Source organism: Protomyctophum bolini (assembly GCF_963924005.1).
Source record: "Protomyctophum bolini genome assembly, chromosome: 18".
In the NCBI taxonomy this organism is placed as follows: Eukaryota; Metazoa; Chordata; class Actinopteri; order Myctophiformes; family Myctophidae; genus Protomyctophum; species Protomyctophum bolini.
This window is the reverse complement of record NC_137879.1, coordinates 30,266,551-30,293,455: the sequence shown is the minus strand read 5'-3', so window position 1 is coordinate 30,293,455 and position 26,905 is coordinate 30,266,551. Positions and strand designations below refer to the sequence as shown.

Sequence of the window (26,905 nt, the reverse complement as noted above, 5' to 3'; positions counted from 1 at the left end):
AGATCTCTGTCAAGTCTAAATGCAATTACAAAAATCATCAACTTAGGCTAATAAAAATGAATATTGATGTAGAACTACATTATTATTCCTATAAGGGCTATTTGTCGGCTCAGTGCACTCTTTGTACACCCTTCATTTCATTGTCTAAGTATTTGTATACTCTGTGCACTGACAATAAATTGAATCTAATTTGGCTGAACTGAGAATTAGCCGCCTACCCAAGTAAACCCATACTGTAACATATTTTTAAAAGCATGAGTGGAGGATAGACAGACAAGCAGATCCTTTATTGAACCTGAGGGTCTGTCTGAGCCTGAGGGATCTCATACGTAGGCCTACAGTAATATGGCACAGTAGGCTATAGTATATGGACAAAAATGTGTTAACTATGGTTAATTCACGTCAGCGGTTGCCTGGACAACAGGCCGTCCCTTCAGGCCATGGGATGTAGACGGGTGCAGTTAGCCCGCGTTGAACCATCAATTAATGAGGTGCGACGGAAGAAGATGGGTATATCCGGTATATAGGCGCCGCCACCACCACCCACCTTCACACACGCTCCACCTACTATTAACCACGGAGGAAGGATGCTCTACTACACTACATTTCATTTCACATTGAGCTCTTCTTTCCGCCCTCCTCCTCCTCAGACTGCTGCTTGTGCTTTACAATGTCGGTCCTGTAGAGAGCGGTAGATAGTTTAAATAAATAGCTGTATATGCGGGGCGACGCGACAGACAGTCAGAGAGCTAAGTGCGCCCTCCTCACTCACTTACTTACTGTACATAAGCGGGAGGGAGGAGCGAGCGTAGTGTATTTCTCTCGATTCCTTTCCCCCTGTCGTGGCAGGCAGCCCACTGAACACAAAAAAAGGAGGAAAAAAAGGGCGACTGGAACGCATTTTGTTTATGTTTTGTTTTGCGTGCAGTAAACACGAGGAGAGAAGAGACAACATCCTAAACGGACAAAGAGGAGAAGTCGCCCTGCGGAGGAATAGCTCGTTGGCTGTGTAGTGCAGCGTGTGTGAGTGTGTGTGTACGCGCGTGCGTGCGTGTGTGAGAGAGAGTGTGTGTGTGAGAGAGTGTGGGTGTGTGAGTGTGAATGTATGCATGTGTGTGTGTACCACCAGACACTTGCGCTGGAAAGCAAGAAGGGGGGAGCCCGGCTGACTTTTCTCACTGTTTTCCTTCTCGGAATCATCCCACCCGTTTGTCGCGTCCGACCCGCGTGGAGAAACGCCACGGGTAAGTGTTACTATCACGCATTGTTTGGTCACTAATACAGCATTCTAGATATGAGTGAGTGGCAGTTTCTTTCTTGCTCATGTGATGTTAGCCGCGGTGGCTACACTACACTGTGTGTGTGTGTGTGTGTGTGCGCATTTTAGCGGTAGGTATAGGTAGGCATGGTTTGACAGATCAGCAGTAAGGACAGAGGAGACACAATGTAGCAGCCCGATATACAGTTACACTGTTACAGTATAAAGCGCGGTTTATTAAATGTGTGCTCGTTTCGGATACACCGCCGCTGTTTAATGGAGAAATTGGATTGGACACACACACGTCCCTACATGTGTGTGTGTGATTTCTGGTGATTGCCGAGGCGGCGTTCATCATAGCGTGCAAGTTGCATGGGCGATAATATGTTTGTGGACTGCTATATTTCTTGCGCTGGGCTGCTGGGGTGGTAGACTAGTCATTGCTGCTTGCCTTTATGGGCCCGAAACTTGGATTTATGCCTGCTGCACTCTCTGGCGCACGTACAGAGTAGACTACAGACACATGCGTGCGCGTCCACGCTGGTTGTGCCAATGTGGCGTGTCTGTGTGCGCGCGACACACGCGCGTGCGCGCCTGCAGCATGTGATGATGATGATGATGATAATAATTAATAAAATACAGTGTGCGATTATGATATCTATATATGCCTAGCATAATGCAAACAGGCAAACCTCAAAACAAAATATTTGCAGCAGTTACAGTTTGTGTGTGTGTGTGTGTGTGTGTGTGTGTAGAAGTTACTAACTTAATGTAACCTACTGCTCTCCACAATGCAGTAGTAATATAGCCTGGATTTGTGTAAATGGTTTATTTATTTATTTAGTTATTTTCCAGTATTGCAAATTGCAACCACTATGCAGTATGGGCAAAGTCAGTTGTTGTTTACCAGTATAAGTATATTACGCTAGGCTGGAGTGGCATTGCGAGAGATGTTTGAAAGTGGGTCAGTGTGGTTCAGTTCCCACTGAATTCCACCTGCGCGAACAAAGGGTATACACAGTCATGCCATCATAATGCACCTCAGATGAAAGTCCACCTCACATCACTGAATGGCTTGTCTTGGTTCTTGATGATGTGATACACAGCAGGGCCACTTGGGAGTCAATGTTGATGGGCATCATTCACTCACTGCCCTAAAAGTGGCATCATTACTAAAAAAAAAAAATACAAGAAATTAGTGCTGTCCATGGCGCTCTTTCATGAAGTTAAAAAGCTTTTAATGCCACAAGCTAGTTCATAATAAAATGCCATCATGTTTTGGCCCGTTATCAGGGCCAATCAATGGCATCATAATACATTAAATTACATCTGAATTTAACAGAGCAAAAAAATAGATAAATTGAACCTACATCTCATGTCGTGTCCAGTCTGTCGCTGAGAATATGCTCCATCTGTCTTGCCCCAAAACTGCCAAATGCACCACAGCCTTCTGTTGTTGTACAGGTTGTGTCTGCAGATTGTCATTTACTCGGCTCACAGAATAATAATCCTCGCTAAATGATAATCTCAGTCGGTAGTGTATCACAGCCTCGGGGTGATTATCGCGAAACAACCATTTCCTTCGTGTGGCCCTTTTTTCCCCCCTTAAATTAACCTCTGCGCTGTGAGTGTGACACAGCTGTAATAATTAGATCAGCGGAACGCCATCCACTCCACACAGTCTGTTCAGAGACGTCCCCCGTCCACAGTGGCAGTCACTTCCGGAGGAGTTCTGTTCTCGGCTCGCACTGATGAGGAACGGTAGCTTAAAAGCAGTGTGCCCTTTCACTCACATTTATCAAGCTGCCAACAGAAGCGGCTGGCACACAGGCACAGACTGATAGACTGTTTCCAGGGCATTGCACTGCACACACACACCAATGTTCCCATCCACACATAATCAGAAAAAGGAGAATGCTACTCCAAAGTAAATAGACGTGACGTCAAACTCAAACTTGATATCTATTCCCTGTTTTTGTTTGATAAAGTGGGAGTTTATGGAGCATGCATAAACCATGAAGATATCACACCTGCAACAGGTGTGTAAGTTAGTTTGAAGTTAATGTTGAATGCTGCATATTTCTCCTATCATTCTGACCACCAAAGCTCTTGTTACGTACATCATCCGAGTGTGGTGTGTTTTCTCATGCAGCTTTATAGTTAACAAACTGCATTTACACTGCAAACTCTCTAAACTTGGGTGCAGTTACCTTAACTTCTCCGTCCTTCCCGCCGTATATGCTTTGTCTTTCGGAGTTTAGTAAGCAAACATTGGGAACATTGGTAAATAAAGTGTTGAATGCTCCGAGAAAAGGTGCGGAAAGGAGACTGGAAACCAAAGTAAATAACTTTAAGTCGGCACTGTGTGGAGCTCAGAGCGCAGTGTCTGGGGAGTTTTCTCCACTTAGCTGCATGTGTCAGTCTGTGCTGAGGAGGTGATTAAACACACGGCGAGATGGAGGGCAAGACCGGCTGCCTGGCATCACTCCAGATAAGCACCATATGTATTAATCATTAGCTAGTGCCTTAAAACACTGTGTTCTGTCCCTGGGTTGATGATTAGCCATCAGACAAATCTGCCGTTCAACTATACACATTTCTCCCGAATGCACATGTGTGTGTGTGTGTGTGTGTGTGTGTGTGTGTACAGTACTATGAAAGGCTTAGAGTCGATAGTAGTTCCGTTCCGTCACACGCATGCAGAGGGACGACGTGTCCTACATAATGTACGCACTCCGGAGGTAATTACAGCCCGTATTATTTTTCCATACGTGGTGCAGGTACTGCTAGGTAAAAAAGAACATGCTTTTGCACCAGGCTTTGAATTTAGCGGTGTCACAGATGTGCTGTACAGCATCTCAATGTAGCTCAGAGTAACCTGGTCTATATCTTCTCTTCTTCTGTCTGTTTGGATGCCTGCTGGCGGGGCCTTTTTTAAAGTGTGTGTGTGTGTGTGTGTGTGTGTGTGGGGGGGGTTATTGCAGAGGAAAGGGCCTCTCATTTTGTGACCCCGCTGTCTTTGCCTGTCTGTTTCTTTTCTTTTCTCACCCCGCTGTCTGTCTGTCTGTCTTTCTTTCTTTCTTTCTTTCTTTCTTTCTTTCGTTCCCTCAGTCGACCCCCCTTCTTGTGCCCCCAGAAGGGCAGCAGTGCTGAATGCCTTGGAAGCAGGGAAAGAGTTCAGTTATATAACCTCGGCTGTGCAGCTGATGTCCTGGTCTGAATCCACTGTATTATGATGTCAGAGCTGCCCCGGGGAGGGGAAAGGGCATTCTGGGTAGACCAGCATGTCGAGAGCTATTCCTGAACAGTCTGCCGAGTCGACGGGGAGAGAGAGAGAGAGAGCGAGAGCGCGGTAGGAATCTGTCTCTCGCCTCCCCACTGCCCCCAGACGACACAACATAAAGACACGCCTTGGGTTATTTTATTCTGTTTCCTGTGCTTTGACCTTAATAAGCGTACTGCTCATCCTATAGAGAGGCTCGGCCTGGGGGCGCCCCGCTGCATTTGTCTCTGTTCTTGCCTGATTAATTAGATTATATCACCCATAGACTCGCACATTGTGTCCATGGACTCGGCCAAGACAGAGCGCTGCCAGGGTCCGGGGCGCCAACAGATTTGGGCCACCGTACATCCTGTGTTGACCAACCTTCTTAGTTGCATCAGCACAACAAAGCAGTCACTATTAGCATTTTGCCCCTCCAAAAAAAAAGGGGGAAAAAAAGACGTGATTGATTGGTCTTGGCTCAGAGAATAAATTGCCCTTTTTGTGGATGAAAAGTGAGATTACTCAAACGACTAGGCAGGCAAACATTGGGGGGCTTTGTTAGTGTGAACGTATGCCCGCATACCATTGTGCATCCAATTTGTTGGTAGGGCCTGGAGTAGCTCGAATTGAATAGGGACGAGACGCTCCCTTGGGCCTCATTAATGTGTGATTTCGCTGCGATAAAAGAGCTATCATTTGATAAAGATTTCTTCTTTGACAGCAGATTGGTAGCTGAGAAAATGTGCTATTTTAATATAGCCCATCAGATGACAGGACAATGCTCTCATGTAAGTGTTCTTTTGCTGAAGCGGTTGAGTCTGAGTGATGACAAAAAAATAGTGTCACTGACTGTAAAAGAGAACTCTCAAAAACAACGAGTCAACGACACTAACAATATCAAAGGGCAGTGTGTCTGCAGTACAGTGACAGGTCACTGTACTGCCTCTACAGTAAAAGGGAATGAGACATTCAAATGTCGCAGTGCATGTCCCAACTGTCAAAGCAAAGCATTACCATGGACAAAACTGGAATCCCCAAATGTACAATTTTCACTTCAGAGCAATTTTGCTTACCCGCGCATGATACGCAGTGGAAAAGAACCAAAAAGGCTATCGGATGTGAGGTGCAGTGGGATCCTTTGAAGCTGTAGCCCGGGTTGAAAGGTGGTACCGGTACTGTTGTGTGGTCCTAATTGTAGCCCGTGGCGAGAGAGATCAATGACACTCTCTTATTAATACCGAACAGGGCCCCGGCCCAGTGGACCTAATCAAATGAAATCTAAAGAAGGAAAAACTAATTGCTTTCTACAGTGGACGAGGCCGGGTCATCTGAACTCAATAATAATGCCGCCACTACTTTCCCTCTCTCTCACTCTCCGCTGACTGTCTTCTACCTCTCTCTCTCTCTCTCTGTTCCCCACCTTCTCTGCAAAAAAAGGAAATTTCATGCCTTTTTTCCGTTGTACTTGGCACCCAGGACTTGTGTCTGAGTCCGTCTCCCCCCCTCGCTCAGCCTCATTAGCTGAGCAGAATGCAGCGAACCTCTCTGCATGAAGGTGTGTGTGTGTGTGTGTGTGGTGGGGGGGTGTGTGCGCTGAAGGGGAGCTCTCTCGCTTCACTCCGCTCTGTTATGGCAGAGGCTGAACTTTCAAGCTGAATGTGTGGAGAGGGCGAGGAAAGGTTCCCAGCCGCTGATAAGCGTGCTTTCGTTTCAGAGCACGACAGCGATTATCAGTTGGGGCTGGGGGGGGATCTGCGTATTCCTTCACACTGGGTCCACCGAGTAGTCCTGCCGTCTTCCAGATAACACACACACACACACACACACACACACACACACACACACAGGGGTCAGTCTAGACTAGAGAGACAGCAAACCAAGGGCAGAGAAAGACGAGAGTCATTGTGAGCCAGCAGATGTCAGATTGGAACCCAGACTATGGTCTGTCTGTGCACTAACTGGTTGAACCACGAGGCACCCACAGTTTGTGAAAGTTTTTTTTCTTAAAAATCTGTGTCTCTCATTCTCCCCCCCCTTCTCTCCATATATCTGTTTTCTCAGAGCAATGTCTCTTTTCTTTCTTCTCTTCTAGTGGTTTCTCCCATCGCTCCTCAGTTCTTGTCGTTTTTTATTATTTGGTTGTTTCTCTTTGACAGAGGTTTCCATGCAGATGGTTGCCAGAGACTCCCTCCTCTGAACTCTCCTCCTCTCCCCTCCCTTCTTTCCTTTCCCCCTCTCTTCGGTATTATTACGGCAAGAAGAGCGCTTTACCCTCCCCCTCTCTTACTGTGTCTCTGTCTGTCTGCCTGCCTGCCTGCCTGTCTTCTCTGCCTCCCCTCCCCTTGTGCAACAGGAGTGAGTGCAGCATGCAGCAGCTGAATCGCAAGGGAAAATAATCACACATAAACTGACCTTTATTGGCAGCAGAGAGTGGTGAGGCTGTTTTACGTGGCCACACGTCTCTCTTATTAACAGCCGTCATGGCCGGCCCAGCTCCGGGTACGACAGGGGCCACTCACAAACTGGCTTTTCATCAACAGAAATACTTGGCACCCGGGGCCCTTTAGGTTTATTTTTGCCTGGGCGAAGCCAAGCGCTTTACGAGGGGGGAGAGCCCATCCGACACTTGGCTGGCACTGGACCTCCCTCCCTCTCTGTCCCCCACTCCCCCTTTTCTCCATCTCTCTCTGTCTGTCTGTCTCTCTCTCTCTCTCTCTCGGACACCCCCCCCCCCCTCGCCCCTTGTATCTCGCTCTCTCGTCTCTCCTTCACTGCTTGCTATACCTGCATGTGTTAACTTACTGTGAAAAGAAATGAACCCGCCACATATAGGCCGGTGTCAGGGAAGCTACTCTGAAAGCGTATAGCCTAGTTTTTGCAAAGCCACCAAACGTATCATCACGGTGAACTACTTGGACATTTTCTAAACTTCTTTCAAACTTAGTTATTCTCTCAATAAAGTTCTTTCTTTTGTTCTGTAGTTTGTTCTGTCGTAAAGCGACTTTGAGTACCAAGAATAGTACCATATAATTTGGACGAATTATTATAATCCAAAGCTACTCAGAAAGTGTTGTTGAGCTACTTTGCAAAATATTGTCAAACAATACAGAATTAGTGAATACATACTGTAGTTGTACTCAATCGCCTCGGTTAATCGGAACAACTTCCTGTCTGCCTGCCACACATTCCTAAACGCACACACTAAGCCATAACAATGGACATATCAGATTAGCTGTCGGAGCACAATGTCTTATTTACCCAACACATAATTTATGGATCAGGATTAGAGTGAAAGAGGCGGGTTGGGGTTTGTATCAAGAGAAGCTTCCCAAACTGTGGTGCGTGCACCCCCCGAGTGCCTTCTAGGGGGTGCGTGACATGAAAAGGCTAATTGTGGTGCTATGGTTTTATTTTAAATATATGTTTTGCCAATATATGGCAAGTATATGCAGAATATATGCCATATTCAGGTTCATAACTTCATGTGCATATATGCTTATGTACAATATATGTCTCTAAAATAGTGTGTGCGACATGCAGGCGGCCAATTTAGAATATTATGTCACATAATATGTTGCACACACATAAAATAATATATGACCATATATTTCATTTCCATGTGGTGGGTGCGACAGCTAGGTCGGGAGGTAACAGGGCGGCACACGGTCAAAATATACTAGTCTTTGGTCCATAGGGGTATCGGCCTATAGTTTGAATAGTTACATTTGGTAGCAATGATTGGGGTGTTTAGGGAAATAAAGCAGATTGCCATTGCCATTCACTGTAGACCAGTAAGTAACCAAGAAGTCATTACAACAGACAAAATTATGTTTTTTATTAGACTGCTTCTTCAGCAAGTTAGTTGTGGAAAACCTTGCTGGTTTTAGAGTGATGATTTGACTGATGAGCCCAATTGACATCCTTTGCAATGTGACCATTGCACGTACGTGCATTGCGAGGTTGATGCAAGGACAATTGTTCAGACCTACAGGACTTGTCAAATGAACCATTTTCACAAGCAGCCTCTTCTACTTACACATATTCTGTTGTGACAGACGGATGTGGATTTGAGATTAAATCAGCACCAACAATATCGCTATCCACGCCTCCTGGGGATAATTTAATCTGCTCATAATCAGCACAGCTCGCGGGGAGATTTATAGGAGAGAAATATGTGCGTGGCGGCAACGGGGGTGTTTGTCTTTGCTTTCCTACTAGTGTTAATGAAAAGGGGAATTCGGTGTATGAAACCAACTAATGAACGATAATTGCAGATTTGCTTTTGAATTCGCGTTGAGCACGCCGACTGCAATTCATTCAAGTGCTAACGTCTTCAATTATGAGTCATTATGTACATACAAAAATGAACAAAATAGCTGCGGAAACTCTGTTCTCCGGCTAACATGTTTGATACTGCTGTGCCACAATGTGCGTGTGTATTGGCCTAACCACCTCTTTGACTTTGACAACAGAGGGAAGGCTGCTTGAGGACTCTGGTGATTGAGTCAATGATGTATACATTACCGTGTTCTCGCATGGAAAATTTTCCACCCTTTACCATATCATCTGCTGAGGTAATGAATAACCCCGAGACGCGCTTTATAGAAGCCCGACAATTAGAATTTTTGGAACGGCGCCAAGTTTCTACCATGGCTGTGTATGGCTCATCCACCTTGTATATAGGTCATCATTTCATTAGAGTAGAGGAGGGGGTTGGGGGGGGGGGGTGGGGGGGCTAGATTTGACCTGTTTCAAATAAAATCCCCATAAAATCCCCAGGCATGGTGCTGTTGTCTTAACTGTTGCTTTATATTATTTATTTTACCTTGCTAAACAACCCCCCCCCCCCCCCCCCCCCTCTCTAACCAGGCCAACCGCAAGAGTAATGGTTTCAAACGTGAGCCCGAAAAGCTTGCCCCAGCGTAATAAGCGGGGCGGCCATGTGGTGAAGAAACAATGTAGTTTTCCATTGCTCTTCCAGTTCGTCTGATGTCTTATGTGAGCAATTTGGATTGATTGGTTCCAGTGGCTGACCACTCTCCTGCCTCGTCACTTTCACTTTAATTGCTTACACCTAGAGGCCACTCAACCTAACCTATGTTTTTTACCCTGCCGCTAGACGGTGGCAGAACGAACAAGGCTGAATAAGGGATTCTTGAAGGGTTGCCATTTAACGTTATTGCAAGAGTATAATACAATACCAGCTCAGTGGCCTTGTGGTTAGAGTGTCCGCCCTGAGACTGGGAGGTCGGGGTTCGATCCCCGGCCGGGTGATACCAAAGACTCTAAAAATGGGACGCAGCCTCCCTGCTTGACACTCAGCATCAAGGGTTGGATTATTCGACATACTAGCGTCATGTCCAGGGGGTGTACTTGTACATCATGCTGCCTCACGCTACAGAAACAGGAAACAGGAGCCCCCTATGGGCCTCATGGCTCGGCAAGGCTACTTACTACTTACTATACAGTATAGGTTACCGTTGCCGGCCACTGCTACAGAGCTGACAATGAGGTTATACCTTCCCTTCTTCTCTGGAGTCCTGCCTCAAAGCAGACCAGAGGTAGAAAACTGTCGTTCCCTGATGTCATCGCTAGGGACACAGGCATCAGTAAGCAGGAACTGGGTATGGCAATGAAGGATTGGGAAGTCTGGCGTAATATTGTGAAATCCAGGATCTCGACCGCGGTCGATAAATGATGATGATAGGTTACCCTGCAACGCTGCACATGCAAGCATGTGCATGTTGATTTGACTGGCAGGTAATGAGTGATGACAGTTTGATAGGTTGACGGGCCCTGATTGAGTTATAACTGGTGCATAACCCCCAACTACTCCTCCCCTCCTTCCTCTCACTGCCTCTGAACATTCTGTACACCACTGGTTCCCAAACACTTTCATGTCAAGGACCCCCAGTTTGAAATGCATTAGTCTACGTACGGTGGGGGTCCGTACGTGGCATTTATATCCCTGGGACTTGTAAAATCAATGTTAATTGAACTCTGAGAGTGTACAAAATGGTCCCGTGGTTCCATTTGTACACTCTCAGAGTTACAGAGCCATAAGGGTCCATTTGGTTCCAAACTATAATCTTTCTGGGGACCCCCTGGAACTCACTTTGAGAACCACTGCTGTGTGAACTATAGCATGAAAATTGTCAGGACATTTTTTTAATTTCGACGTCAGGCCTAAAATGGGTTAACAAGTCAAAGGATGGTTTTGTTTTTGACCGGGTAGAGTTAATGGAGAAACCTACTAGTGCTGTATGAGCCCTCCCCCCCCCCCCCTCCCTCCCTCCCTCCATCCCTCCATGTGTGAATCATGCCAAGTCTGACACCTGCTTTAAAAGTTTGTTTCATACAGTTGTTTGACTGTGAACGGCATGCCCTGCACGTTGTGTCCAAGAGTTCAGACAGGCCAGAACGAGGCTAGCGAGAAGATACAAAGCCTTGTGCGAATACGACGCGTCTAAAAATGCAGCAGCAGGAGTGCTACGAAGAAGGGGGTGGAAAAAAAACAGTGTAAACGCAGCTGTGCAAGTAGTTTTAAATGGAGACATCATTTAGAAAGTTGTCCAAGAGCCATCATCACGTCCCCGCAATGCACATGAATCTGTCAGAAGAGTGCAACTGAAACAAACAAAGATGCATCATTTTGTTGAGAGACCGGCTGCTCTCGCCTCCCCCCCCCCCCTATATTCACAGTTTTACATCTCAGCCAGCGGTGAAGGCTTGCATCCATCTAACAGATGGAACAGATATACCTGGGGATGCCGAAGTGGTGTTTTCATCAACTATATCCTGGGTGAACACCGGTGGATGGATATCATATGCTGCACAGGAGGATAGAATGCAGTCTACAGTAACAGTCATCAAACACATAATCTGTACGGAGGGGTGATAAGAGTGTTTACTGAATTATGGAAAGGAGAACCCCGGGTACAATATTTGGCTGTGGGTGGTTTTGTAAAGATACAGCACCTGAGCAGATGATAACCAAGTTATTCAGAGGCCAGTCTCGGAGGTCCCGGTGTATGCATGCGTTGGATATTGTATATGAATGTGATATAGGATTCTTAATAGGACTGGTTGTTAAAGATCCCTAAATATTCAGCACAACAATTGAATGGATTGGAGATGACCTTCTTGGGTGGGGTGGAATTGTCAAGGATCCCGTGGTGCCCGCGATCATTGACAATATAATATGAATAAATAATCAAAACAATAATTGCATAAATCTGTAAATGAAGACAAATCCAAACCACAGCCACAATTTGTGCATATAGGCATTTTATCTTTACTTTTTACTTGTAGGCATGTCATAATCGCCATCAGTTGCCTCATGGGGGGTGGCAACCTGTAATAAGCTGTCTAACGTGTGTTAGGCACAGGCGATAAGGCACAACGTAGATAAGCCATTGTTTGCAAGAACTCGTTCCAACCAGGAGGTCTTTTGTTGTCGCCCACACCAGGAGGAGAAGTAACATTTTTTTAATCGGGTCAAACGCACGGGAACTCTTTGTAACATTGCCATTAACAAGCTCACCCTGAGCCGTCCATGATACAGCCTTTGATTTAGTCATCATATCTAGGATGAGTGGGGCGTTCCTTTAGTTTTTTGACAGATACACGGTATGCACGGTATACAGTAGGCCTACCGTATGTTTAAAAATGTCTGACTATATAGAATCTTGTTCAACACTCTCTGATTCTCCTGCTTCTACAGATCCTATGTTTTATTACTTTATTTAATTTATTGTACAGAACAAGTGTTCTTGTTCTGTACAATAAGTGTGGATGTAAAATCAGGGTACTTAGCGTACTTTATTCAAGTTAAAAAGCCAAGATCTTTCGACTCCTTAGAGTCTTCATCAGGGCATGTGTATGTAAGAGTCGAATCATTTTGGCTTCTTAACTTGAATAAGTACCCTGATTTTACATGCCTTCTCCTTTCTTACCTTTCTGTAGTGCTCGGATCACCCCTCTTCTTTCTCCTGGTTGATCTCTTTTTTTGCTTATCGTCCAGCACCGTGTAACATTTGTTTTGAAAGGCACTTCAGTCATACATTACTTACCTTTCGTGCTTCCCACTATGCTATCCGATAGACAGGTGACCTTGTAAAGAATTCCCATAGTTTTCACCTTTTCATATAAGTCTGTGTCGGCAAACTAAGGTCTATGTAGGCCTACTCGTTTTCAGTGGCTTATTTAAAGATTCTTGCGTGTTGCTGAGGAAATAAATGCATTCTCTGCACATGAATCATGCTCCATTTATTGAAAGCAGATAATAAGGCTTGTTGATAAAGGTTTTTTCAGTAGCAATAGTAAATCCCCTCCTCTCTGTTTGGTTAATAATAGCCTTATTTTCTTCCTGGAAAGCTTAATTATTTTATCTCCCCGAGTTTCTTTTCCTCATCAACTGTTTGCACTGCCTATCTGTGTTAAATGGTATGTTCCTATTTGCACCGTTCAACACTATTTCACAGAGTGCAAAACATAATTCAGATTATAGGTGATGCGTCATATAATGTATCCAGACGTGCTTACGTACAGTATGCCTGACAACATTATTAAACTACTTTCTTAAGGATGTAGACAAGCGGGCAGTCCCCCCAACTGGTAAACCTATTAGCCTGATAACTAGTCCGGTCTGAGTCGTAAATAATCTGGTGTCTTGGCTTTAAAGTCTATTTGAGATACAGTAGCTGCTCACATCATTAAAAGCCTGTAACATGTCTTCTTATGACAAGGGTATGCTGTATCTTGTCTGTCAACAGTGTTATTTAATATTTGTCCCGAGCACATTTAAACAATTGCAAATAATTACTTTCCCCTTGCTTCGGTAATTACATTCGAAACTTAAAGATTATAGTGACATAATTAATCGGTTAATCAAAAGTTAAGCAGATCGCTTTCATGCGCAGGGAGATAGAGTCATCATTGCAGGGAGTAGACCCCCATTTGAAAAGACGTGCCAGGGACGTCCCCCATGAGAGAAGATCTGTACGGCTCTAGCAGTGATTGTCAACCCGTTTTCATTTCAAGGACCCCCAGTTTGACATGCATAATTAGACCACAGACCCTCATTTAATGGCATTTCTATCTCTGGGACCCCCAATTTATATTGTAAAATCAATGTTAATGTAACTCTTGAGAGTGTATACAAACGGGTCCATTTTGGTTCCATTTGTACACTCTCTGAGTTACAGACCCATAAGGGTCCATTTGGTTCCAAACTATCATTTAGCTGGGTACCCCCTGGAACTCCCTCAAGGACCCCTGGGTGTCCCCACTCCCCAGGGAACCAGTGACATAGAGATTCAGGCAGCACTTGTATACACATTTCATATCCCAGATTGGTTCACACAGAGGTTGCCACCACCAATAGCAATCTTCATCATCATACCCCCCCCCCCACACACCTCACCGTCATTAATCTCATGTGTCAAATGGCACAGATAAGTCCCCAGGGGTGGTATTCAACCCCCATTCCCAAGATACAAAACTGACCTTGCCACTCAGTGGTACAGAACAGACTGCCAACTAGCCTACAAAATCGTACGGCATACATTCATGTCTTGCATGTGTGGTGGTTATGGGCCTTGTAAAAAATGTTTATTGGCGCTCGCCTGGGGCCGCTGTGCCACGGCTATTTCTGGCGATATAAAGTGAAGTCATAATGGTCGCTGAACATTAGCTATGTCAATCGGGGTGTGTCAGTAATTAACTCACATCAGGATGAAATATCGCACGCACTTATGTACAGAACGGACCCCACAACGGTGTAGTTAGTTACAGCTTCTGACGTCCGTATTGATTGTAGTCTCTCTGAGCATTGCTGTCTTTGATTTGACTCATGGGTACCTCTTGTTTACACTAAAAAGAAAGGTTTTCTTATCATATTCCTTGAATAGTGTGTATTTGTGTAAGACTGTGTTTAGAATAGACAATCAAAAACATGTTTTTGACTTGTTATCAGTTATGGATTTGCAGTATGGATTTGAAAGGCAGACACACACACACACACACACACACACACACACACACAAGTTTACCACACTAGTGACTCGTCGTGAGACTGAAAGTGGCTGAGGGGAAGGAGGGTGGTGAACGGGGTGGGTGGTGAACTCATTGAAAGAGGAAGGAGCGTGGTGATGTTGTGTGGTGAACGGTGAACTCACTGCCCCTTTTTACTACTTTGAGGAAGGCATCGGAGCAATAACATTGCAGTGTAACAATTACATAACTTGTTTGTGAGTGTGCGCGCGTGCACGAGGCCATGCACTGCACGCTCACCCGGGCTCCATATATATTAATTATACACGCGTTGAGGTTCGGGCATTTTTTACCGCCTTAACAAGCTTTGTTGTGCCGCGCTCAGAACTATATGACACGGACGGAGGCCTCTTTGGCTCTCGGCTATACACCACTGCAAGGCTCCCGCCATTCATCCACGGCTTGCTGCTCCGCCAGTTGGAGAGCGCCCCAGAGTTTGGTCACATTTCTCTCGGTCTCTCTGGCCCTGACGTAGAGTCCCAAGTCCGCCTCCCGTCTCCCCCCCCTGAGGGGCAACAATTGGAGAGTACTGTGTGCGTGTGTGTGCGTGTCTGTGAGAGAGAGAGAGAGAGAGAGATATTCCTCTGGCCACAGAACCAGACTTTGGTTTATGTTATGGCTGTGAGGTTGAAGTTCACCCCCAGCCACCCGGAGTTTAGCTGGCCTTCTTTGAAGTGTGACCGGCGGCGGGGACTCGACTGCCCACCGCGCTGAGCCGTCCTGCCCAGTAAGCATTTATTTTCCCCCGGTTTGGCTGGAGGGAAAACCTTTCTCCTTCTTCCTTTTCCCTCTAAGAACAACAGTTCCAAAAACCTTTCTGAGGTGGAGGATATATTATGTATAGGACCTGTGGGAGGTCCTTTCATATGCTCAGAGTATTGTGACTGATTTGCATTCAAGCTAGAGAGAGAGAGAGAGAGGGGGGGAAAAGCCAAAGGAAAAGGCACTCCTGGGCTACATGAATTAGGTCGGGCACCTTGCAGGCCAAAAATAAAAAAGGCCAACAGGCTGGCTCCGAGTCCTCACGTGCAGAGCGGCGAGACTTTGCCCTGCATACGACCCTGTACACTGAGTGTGTGTGTGTGTGTGTGTGTGTGAGAAAGAGAGAGAGAGAGAGAGAGGGGGGGGGGGGGGTGGGGGGGGGGGGTTAGTAGTTATCCATGGAGGTGTGACACCATAACGAGGCCTGTTGGAGTTGTGTGCTCTGCCCTTGGATCAGTGCTGTGTTGGGCGCTGCTTGCATCATGCATGCTGCAGTCTTTCTTTGGGGGGGTGTGAATACCGTTTGTGTCTGAGCATAGGCATGGCTGAGGCATGGTAACACCCCGCCTGCCTGTGATTGGTCTATACTGACACTGCCCGTCTTGACTGAGATGCAGGTTACTCCATGGAGAGAAATAAATAATAGGCTCTTTGGAGGGCGAGGTGGAGGCTGAAGGGCCGGGCGGGGAAACGGGAAACTGAACTCGGTCAACTTGACTAGATTGTTTGTTTACTGTGCAGAGCGAACTGCTGCCAGAGGTGACTCCACAGCACCTCCCGTTTGTCATCTCGTCCTGATTGTTATCTCCACTCCCAGGAACCCCCAGGCGCCCCCCCCCCCACACACACACACACACACACACACACACACACACACACTCCTCAAACCCCTCCACCCCCCCCCCCCCACCCTTGCTGGCACACCTGCTTCATGCATGGGATGAAATGGAGAAGACTGCCTGATTTTCCTTTTTTTTTGTGATTTTGGTTTCTTTTGGCATTTTGGAAAAAAAATAATATTTGGTTTGCCGTCTGTCTCATAAGTTACACCTACAGTATACAGTATGTGCTCTATGTGCATGTGTGGTGTTAGCATTATGTTATGCTTTAGGCAGCCATTGAAAAATAGCAGATCTACAAGCTCATAGCGCGCCACTCGGTGGCGAGCTATGAGCTTGTAGATCTGCTATTTTTGAAAAATCGAATCGTTTTTTCAGAAAACTGTCATTTTCAAACAGACATTTTTAGAACCTGATCTCAGGTCAGGATAAGTTAATGGCGCAGAGTGCATCCACAAAAGAAATGAATGAATGAGCTTTTTTTTTTTACAGACCGGATCTGAAGGATTTATACCGCGGCTGCGTTCGTTCGCATGCCACCCGTCACGCTTTAAAAACAAGGATGTCCCTTTTGGCTAAAGCTAAGGCGTCTCGCTGTGGTCTGTGTCTGTGTGTGTGTGTGTGTGTGTGTGTGTGTGTGAGAGCGCGCGGGGCGTGCCGCGGGCTGGGAACGTATAAATCATCGCCGGGCCAACTCAGGCACAGGTAACTTCAGACGCTCTCGCTCTCGTGCCAAGACATTATCATATGATAATAATAATCCGGCTGTACAAACATTTGCATGCATAATAACGGCTGGCGGTTGGCCCGGGCAAACCTCCCCTGTCTCTGCAGAGCCATCCGTCACACGGCGGTATCGCGACAGCCGCCTGTCACTCTTGTGTCTTTCGACGGTGATTAGAAGCAAGGTTGTCATTACATTAAGCCCATTGTAAACATGAGGTACCAGTTTGGCAGCAACGCGGGGCTACGCCAGAGAATCATCCTGAAACCGGTGTTTCGGCAGCTCCTCCACCTCCGACAGACAGACAGACAGACAGACAGACACGCTGTCAGATGTGTCTGTGTCTATTAAGCCGGGGCTTTGTGAGGCATCTTTACCTGTCTTTTTGGGTCGGCTCCAAGGACCTTTTAGTGTAGTGAGGAGGAGGACGAGAAGAGGAATACGGTGTTTTTTTTATCTGCTGCTACCTGTTTGTGTTGCTGCTAGTCAAGCGACGGGGCCGCGCAGGGACGAGCTGGGAGGTCTAGAATGCCAACATCAAGCCAAGTGCCCTCCAGCACTGTGCGTGCACACACACACACACACACACACACACACACACACACACACACCGTGCAATCCTGAGTGTCAACGTAACGCTGAGAGTTCACAAATGTATCCAAACGCACTTGATTACATTTCGCTCTCTTGAGTTACTTAGCATAGATTAACATTAAGGATTTTACCGTGCGTGCGCGTGTGTGTGTGTGTGTGTCTGTGTGCACGTGTGCATATGGTGCATGGGAGAGGACAGACCCCGGTCGGTGATCTTGGCGCGTGCATGCATTCCTCCTCCGGCTCGGCTCGTCTCAACTCAAGCCAAGCGTGAGAAGATGCCTGCATAGGTTCATGCAGTTTGTTCAACGCTATCCCATGTCTTTGCGTTTAGCTGCACGTGTCATTGGTGTCTGTCTGTGTGTGTGTATTATTCTGTAATAGTGTCTTCTTCGTAGACTTTGGTGTAGAGCACTGGTCTTCCCATGTAAAGGACCCCCAAGTTGACACTAATTAGCCCGTGGAACCCCCCCCCCCCATTTGAAAAGACATGCCAGGGACCCCCCATAAGAGAAGATTTGAACGGCTCTAGCAGTGATTCTCAACCCGTTTGATTTCAAGGACCCCCTCGTTTGACACGCATTAGTCTACGGACGGACCCCCATTTAATGGCATTTCTATCTCTGGGACCCCCCATTTATTATTATTGTAAAATCAATGTTAATTTAACGGGTGGATTTGGATCCATTTGTAAACACTCTCAGAGTTACAGACCCATGAGGCTCCGTTTGGTGCCCGGGGCCCCACTTTGGGAACCACTGGTGTAGAGTTCAATGTCACCCGCCTCTTGCCACAGATAGAGAGGGGGGAGGAGGGGGGGGGGAGTGGCTGGGGGGGGGAGGGGGGAGAAACTTGATCCACAAATTGTGTGAGGCAACCACTCTGTGATTAGTATGCGCTGCTGCTGCTGCGCGGCTGTCCGTCCGCCACACACACACACACACACACACACACACACACACACACACACACACACGGGGGAAATTGTTTGCATGCGTTGATGATGTGCTCGCCAACACAACATCCTCGTACAATTAATGCACTAGTCATACAGGACATGACGCATACCGTGCAGGTGTGGAGCTACAGTATGTAATAGCCACACACATGCACGCACTAATGGAGCTCACGCACACGCACACACACACACACACACACACACACACACACACACACTCTGGGCTAGATTTTGAAGGTGCGTTTTACCTATTACAGTAATATGAGCTGGGGGCGTGAGGTATGTCATATTGCAATTTTAAGCATGTTAAGAAGCGCTTTCGACACCCCGTGGAGTGCGCAAAACGGCCTTGAATTAGTCATGGGAGTGTTTAAGGCGTGTTTGAGAGTTACCCAATCAACATGTCCGTACTATTTTCTTTACCAGTCAGCTGATGTCACATACGGAATGCGCACTTTGGGGATCGTTATTATTACATTTCTTCAGGCTGGCACCATAGAAGACATGACATATATGACTTTGTCACATTTGGGTTAATTATTCCTATTGCACTGCATGCTGTCACCTTCATGCCTCAAAATAAGTTGTTTCTATTGAGAAACACCAGTAAAATTATATTTTAATTTAAATTATTATATTATATTTGAAATGAGTAATGAGTTGAATGCCTGGTGCGTATGCCCGTGATGCGGTATGGTCCCGTGATGGTATGGTCTTCGCTCGTAGCATTTTATTGAAGAAGACTTGAATCAAGTGTGATACAGCGTATGAAAGCAAACTTCCCAAGGATTATGCATATGTTTTTGTTTTTTTTTAAGGTTGAGAAATGAAAGAATTATGGCCGTTTCTAATCTCAACATTCCCAATAAAATGACGCAATAAAAAGACGCTGTTGCCATGTCTCAGAGAAACAAGTAAATAGGTCTATAAAAATAATCCCAAAATAAGCGCATATAACAGGGGTCTGTAACCTATTTTAAATGAAGTGCCATGTTTTTATTTTCTAGATATTGAGTCTGCCATATCCAGATTAATTTTAATGACACCACATTAAAATAAAAAACATATTTTGATTGTCCACAAATATAAAGTTCTTACATCTTTTTAAATATTTTCTTGCACATTGTTATAATGATCATTATATATCCGCCTGCAGTCAGAGTTCATAGTTTTAATGAATGAATGTGATGCATTGTGAGCTGGTAGATCTGCTATTTTCAAAATGTAATTACATTTTTGTATTAGCCGTCCTTAGTTGGGCAAATGCATTCATCTGGGGATGCCTGACATGGGAATGTGCTGTGTGAGGATCACTGGTTTAAACAACATTAGGAGAGAAACCTTTAGAAACAAGAAAAGCAACCACAACTACCAATATTTACAAGCAACTTTACAGAAAAAGAAGCCGCTTATAATAAACAGACTTGGCAACACTCCAGCAGCGTCCCAGAGCCGCTCAAGTGTAAAATCAAACAGTGCTTTTATCTGCTTTTGCGTTTATGAGGTGCCTAGACCCACGTCTAATCGTTATGCGCAGGTCAAGGGGCTTAATAGCAAATTGCGCAAAGCGAAAATAATTAACATATGGACACTCCCACAATGCTAAAATATTCAGCAACGTCGTATTCCATATGTGTGTGCGTTCAACACGGGACGATAAGGCTTTCATAATACGATTGTGCGCAGAGCGAGGCCAATTTATGTATTACCACATGGTAAAACGCACCTTCAAAATCCAGCCCTCTGTCTCATTTTACATATACAGTATCTTCTCCTGGTCAGTAAGTGTTAACACACAGTCACAAACACACTCGCGCGCACACACGCCCACACACACAGTCACAAACACACACGCACACACACATGCACACGCTCAGTATCAACTTGCATCATTATTTCTCCATCATAGTCAGTCAGTCAAGTCAAGTGTTAACAACCCTCTCCCCACACACACGCGTGCACACACACACACACACACACACACACACACACACACACACACACCTATTTAAGTGCATGTACGCACACGCACGCACGCACGCGCCCACGCCCACACAGCCTGACGGCTACCCCTAGTCAAGCTGTTATCACCCGTGCTTTCACAGACTGGAACACACGTTGCATTAGCCGGGCGCAGTGTTTGCACATAGGAGATCTGTACAGTACACGGGCGGATATACACAAAGGCACTTACGGTTCATTTTTCAGCCAAGCGAGCCTCTCTGTTTGTACAGCCCTGTCTAAACCGTCTCCAGCGTGTATGCAACGCCAACGGGAGACGCACTTTCTTCACTCCTTCACTCTGGTGTTGTACAGCGAGGTGACGCCGAGTCGACCCCCGTCTCTTCTCTGTTAGAGAAGGACCCGTAATGGAGGCTTTCCCTCCTTGGAGCCGGCTGCGTTTCATACCGTGTGCTAGATCGTCAAAATAATTGTTTTATTGTTTAAACCCAGATATTATCAGGCGCCTTTTATAACGCTTACTGCTAGAATGAGTAATGCGCTGTTGTTGTTTCTTGTATAGTTTGTGCCAATACATCTGCTGCTATTTAGATTCTTCCAATGAGAATGAAGCTGGGGCGCTTCCTGTTTGGACTATCCTCAGAATAGATGCAAAAATTTCACAGAGCTGAAAAAGAGAGAGATATATATACTGTATGTATATATATATATCTATATATATATATATATACTGTATACAGTACTGTAAAAGTTCAATTTGGGGGGAGATGGCAGATGTACTGTAAGATCGCTGTCATGCTGGTCGATTAAACAACAGATATTTACTTTAAAGTTTAAAGCCATTACATATTAACAGTCTATAGCTCTACACATCTGTATGATTACATATTAACAGTCTATAGCTCTACACATCTGTATGATTACATATTAACAGTCTATAGCTCTACACATCTGTATGATTACATATTAACAGTCTATAGCTCTACACATCTGTATGATTACATATTAACAGTCTATAGCTCTACACATCTGTATGATTACATACTAACAGTCTATAGCTCTACACATCTGTATGATTACATATTAACAGACAGTCTATAGCTCTACACATCTGTATGATTACATATTAACAGTCTATAGCTCTACACATCTGTATGATTACATATTAACAGTCTATAGCTCTACACATCTGTATGATTACATATTAACAGTCTATAGCTCTACACATCTGTATGATTACATATTAACAGTCTATAGCTCTACACATCTGTATGATTACATACTAACAGTCTATAGCTCTACACATCTGTATGATTACATATTAACAGACAGTCTATAGCTCTACACATCTGTATGATTACATATTAACAGTCTATAGCTCTACACATCTGTATGATTACATATTAAACGACAGTCTATAGCTCTACACATCTGTATGATTACATATTAACAGTCTATAGCTCTACACATCTGTATGATTACATATTAACAGTCTATAGCTCTACACATCTGTATGATTACATATTAACAGTCTATAGCTCTACACATCTGTATGATTACATATTAACAGTCTATAGCTCTACACATCTGTATGATTACATATTAACAGTCTATAGCTCTACACATCTGTATGATTACATATTAACAGTCTATAGCTCTACACATCTGTATGATTACATACTAACAGTCTATAGCTCTACACATCTGTATGATTACATATTAACAGACAGTCTATAGCTCTACACATCTGTATGATTACATATTAACAGTCTATAGCTCTACACATCTGTATGATTACATATTAAACGACAGTCTATAGCTCTACACATCTGTATGATTACATATTAACAGTCTATAGCTCTACACATCTGTATGATTACATATTAACAGTCTATAGCTCTACACATCTGTATGATTACATATTAACAGTCTATAGCTCTACACATCTGTATGATTACATATTAACAGTCTATAGCTCTACACATCTGTATGATTACATATTAACAGTCTATAGCTCTACACATCTGTATGATTACATATTAACAGTCTATAGCTCTACACATCTGTATGATTACATATTAACAGTCTATAGCTCTACACATCTGTATGATTACATATTAACAGTCTATAGCTCTACACATCTGTATGATTACATATTAACAGTCTATAGCTCTACACATCTGTATGATTACATATTAACAGTCTATAGCTCTACACATCTGTATGATTACATATTAACAGTCTATAGCTCTACACATCTGTATGATTACATATTAACAGTCTATAGCTCTACACATCTGTATGCCAAGCGCGTTGGTAGGACCGGTGTTCCAGGCCTAATAGACCCAATGACAAGCAGGCAGCGGCTGTCCGGCAGTAATTACACTGTGTGTGTGTGTGTGTGTGTGTGTGTGTGTGTGTGTGTACAACAGTATGTGTGACAAACTCCAAATGCGGGTTGAGTTCCTGCGTCCCTGACCCCCCCCCCCCCTCCTCTGGTTGGGATACATCCAGCTGCACCCCCCCCCCCCCCCCCCCCCCCCCCCAGGCATCCTCTTTTCCCAACATCTGTGCGAGCAGCTTGCCGGGGCCAATGGCAGGGGCCCGGCATGTGGCCCTCGCTTCCATCGCCTACAGGAGGCTCTGATAGCGAGAGAGAGAGTAGAGTACAGTACAGTGCAGTACATGAAAGAGCGAGAGGGATTAGCATAGAGAAGAGAGACATTGTGTTATGTATCGTCCATATCCGGGGCGTGTTGGAGTAAGTATTACTATGTCGAGAGTGCACCCTTTAGAGCTCGCTGCCTGCCGAGTGTTGATGGGCCGGGCACTGTCTGTCTGTCTGTGTGTGTGTGTGTGTGTGTGTGTGTGTGTGTGTGTGTGTGTGTGTGTGTGTGCGTGTGTGTGTGTGTGTGTGTGCGTGTGTGTGTGTCTGTGTGTGCGTGTGTGTGTGCGTGCGCAGTACGTAATTGCACTGTCTGACATCGAGGATTAGGTGACCGAAGGCGACCCCGATGGCCTCCTCCTCCGCCTACTCCGTCCCAGCTGTCTTCCACGTTTACCACTATTGTCACTTGATTGCGTCCACTCTACTGTAAAAAAAAAAAAAAAGAGGAAAAAAATTGCTGCAACTAACTAGCAGTGGAAAAAACTGCCTATACGAGTATGGGTCAGATTCCACATAAACCCCTCGCCTCCCATTTCCGGGGGTGAAAAATAGCAAATCTACAAGCTACTGGCATCTTGCGTGGCGGTTTGGAATTAAAACACTTCTTTTGAAATGAAGGCGCTGGAGAGTGCCAGCAGATATGGCTCCGTTCCCTCCCCAAAACCGGGAGGCACAATCTTCCATATTCTTACCTCACGCTGGTCACGCTGAAGTCTCTCTAGAAGCGTCTATACTTGAAACGAGATGCTTCCTGAAGTCAGAAAATTAATGAAGACAGAACATTTGTCCTTTTGGTCAAAACCATAGAGAGCGCCCTTAGATTTAAGGACGTCTCTATACACGTTCTTAGCAAAAACTGTGTTACGTAACGTTATCATCCCATTTTAAAAAAAAAAGCAGATCTATACAAGCTCATAACGCGGCACCGAGTGCCGCGCTACGAGCTTGTAGATCTGCTATTTTTGAAAAATCGTGGAAATGTGGCGCAAATCTTTGAATACATATTCTTTCACAGCGAAGACCTTTTTTTTTTATATATACTGTTTTTATTAGGCATTTTTTGTATGTGACAACTTCAGAATAATATTGATAATGAGTAATTAAGTTATATAAAATGAATGCGGCCAAATACATCTCATTTTGGGGCTCCTTGACATGAGAAACCTTGCGAACCACTGACACAAGGTCTGTCCGAAAAGAAGACATTCTTGTGTAGAATCTGGTCTCAGGACAATTAAGGTTTTAAGTGGTTAAATGAATGAACCCACTGGACTCTTCACTGTGCATACGGCCAGTTCCCATGCTGTACTCGTACTGTATGTCGTGTGACCGTGCATGCGCTGGAGGAGTTTTAATCTAAATTGAGCCGGGGCAGCGGCATTGAGTGTCAGCCCCAACGCACAAAGACAGAGGATGATTAAGTGTTGACATGTGAGGGCGTAGCGGAGCGACATGCACACTGGTGCTGTTGTTCCTTCCTCAGCATCCCTCGCACACCGTGCCATCGCACCGCGTGCGTGCGAGTGTGTGTGTGTTGTGTGTGTGTGTGTGTGAGGTCGTCCTTGTATCATCCGCTCCAGTTTAGTGGCAGGCCATAAATTGGCAATTTCCCCGCAGCAATTGTATCAGCTAAACTCCGGTACGTTTATTGTGCCTGGCTATTAAAATTACGATTCTGCTTTGAAATAAAGTCGTCGACCCACCCAACACACGCGCACACACACGCACACACACACACACACACACACACACACACACACACACACACACACAGTACACACACACTCAATGCTCGAGGCAACCAAAACACTATATCACACAATTACACGCGGTGTTGGAGCCTCTGAAGCTCTGTTGTGCAGCCTGCCAGTCTGCCTGTTTGGTCCCAAACAATCTAATTAACTGGCGTTGGAATCACAAGCTATGTATGTTTATTTCTTTCTTTTTTTTAAACATTTTTCATCTCACATGCCAATTATAAGCGAGTGATTTTATCATTAGAAAGGAGCACAAGTGTATTTTCCACAGAGTGAATAATTGATTATCGAGCTATCTCTGTTGGAACACAGGCGGCTCATTATGCATATAAATGAACACACACACATGCACACACACACACACACACACACACACACACACACACACACACACACACACACACACACACACAGAGTTATAGGTGTACCGAGACACACATTCAAGACTATAAAACCTTTGGAGGGACCATAAAACCTGGCTGATCAAGCACAGCATGGGTTATTTTCTGGCTCTGGTTGTGTGTGTGTGTGTGTGTTAGGGGTGCAACGGTTCAGTTAGACCACGGTTCGGTTCGAACCTCGGTATGGGGGCCACGGTTTCGGTTCGGTTTCGGTACAGTAAAAAAAATACCCCCTTGTGAAGTGATCCCCAGGAACGCGCCCTACTGTACCCTCTACTGTACTGTACTGTACTAGTGTCACTGTACTGGCACACACGAAATCATCATACAGTTAATAATGTGCGTGTGTGTTAGGTTGTGCACAGGTGGTGAAAAACAACCACGCTGTTTTCATGCTCATACCCAGCCAGCCAGCCAGGCAGTGGCTTGCACCACTCAAAAAAGTTTATTTATAGCATTTTCTTTTCTTCTCTTTTTTTAGCATATATTATTTTATTAGGCATTTCTGCCTTTTCATTATTTTAAAGGGGGAAAAAAACCTTATATTGCTATTTTAATGTGCCTCATCATTATTTTTAAGGGGAAATAAATGCACCTATGCGCTCACACGGGGCATTAAGCACATGCAGGAAAGAGGAGAGGAGAGTGTCTCCTGGGAGGGGAGTCATTCACAGTGAATGCGTCGTGTCTCAGAAAAATAGCCTACAAAAGTTTACAATAAGTCTACATGAGGATTTAAGGATATTATGCTTATATTATTAGAAGAAGGGCTTCTATGGGCTTCTATCTACAGTCATGGATTGGACATGGGAGTATTTTGTTGGTACTTTTCTGACGGAATGAATGTCCTGCTGCGGGTTGTTTTTGCTCTCACTCTCCCTCTTAATTAGCACTCAAACAGCGAGTGCAGATGCAGAATCAGATCTGAACAAAACTTACAACGACCGTGCTTAGAAGCCTGTTGGCGCGAGGTTACTCCGCTGTGTGTGTCTCTGTGTATGACGATCAATAATTATTCCAAGAACGACGTTTAAAGACGAGTGCTGGATTCTCTCATCATGCCGTCTCTCTCTGTGTGTGTGTGTGTGTGTGTGTGTGTGTGTGTGTGTAGGGGGTGGGCCGACAGAGTGCTACACTTCTGTGACCGAAAGAGTGCTAGACTTCTTAGTAGGACGGTGTGTGACCGATAGAGTGCTAGACTTCTAAGTAGGCCAGTGTGTGACCGAGAAATACATTCTTCGCAGCTGTAATAAATTAATTAATGCAAAACCGAAATAGCGCGGTTCATTAGAGCGCATTGAACCGTGTATGTGGAACCGAACGGTTCGGTTTTCGGTTGAAAAACCGTTGCACACCCCTAGTGTTGTGTGTGTGTGTGTGTGCTGTGCGTGCATGTTGTGTGTACACGTGCACCTACTATGATACTACACTACTACTACTACTCACTGCCAATGAATTTGAGTCTGAGAAGAGAATATATTTTGCTGTGAAAGGAGGAGGAGGAGGATGAGTGAGAAAAGGAGGGGAAACAGAGACTAGACCGAGAGAATAAAGAGAAGAGAGAGAGAGACGTGAGATGAGAGAGAGAGAGCAAATGGGTCAAGCATCTGAAAGGCAGACATTCCTTTTTTTCTGTGATGGGTGTCAAGACATTATGCATTCTT

The 26,905-nt window shown here is 45.1% G+C and overlaps 1 protein-coding gene across 1 annotated transcript in view; it reads left to right on the top strand.

Annotated features, from left to right (window-relative positions):
* Window positions 1–955: 955 nt before the first annotated feature.
* The window catches only part of LOC308333376 (thyroid hormone receptor alpha), a 206,832-nt gene continuing 180,882 nt past the window's right edge, over window positions 956–26,905 (top strand). The window contains exon 1 of the mRNA XM_080789753.1: window positions 956–1,244. The gene's annotated coding sequence lies outside the window, so the exon portion shown is untranslated. The remainder of the gene's footprint in view (window positions 1,245–26,905) is intronic.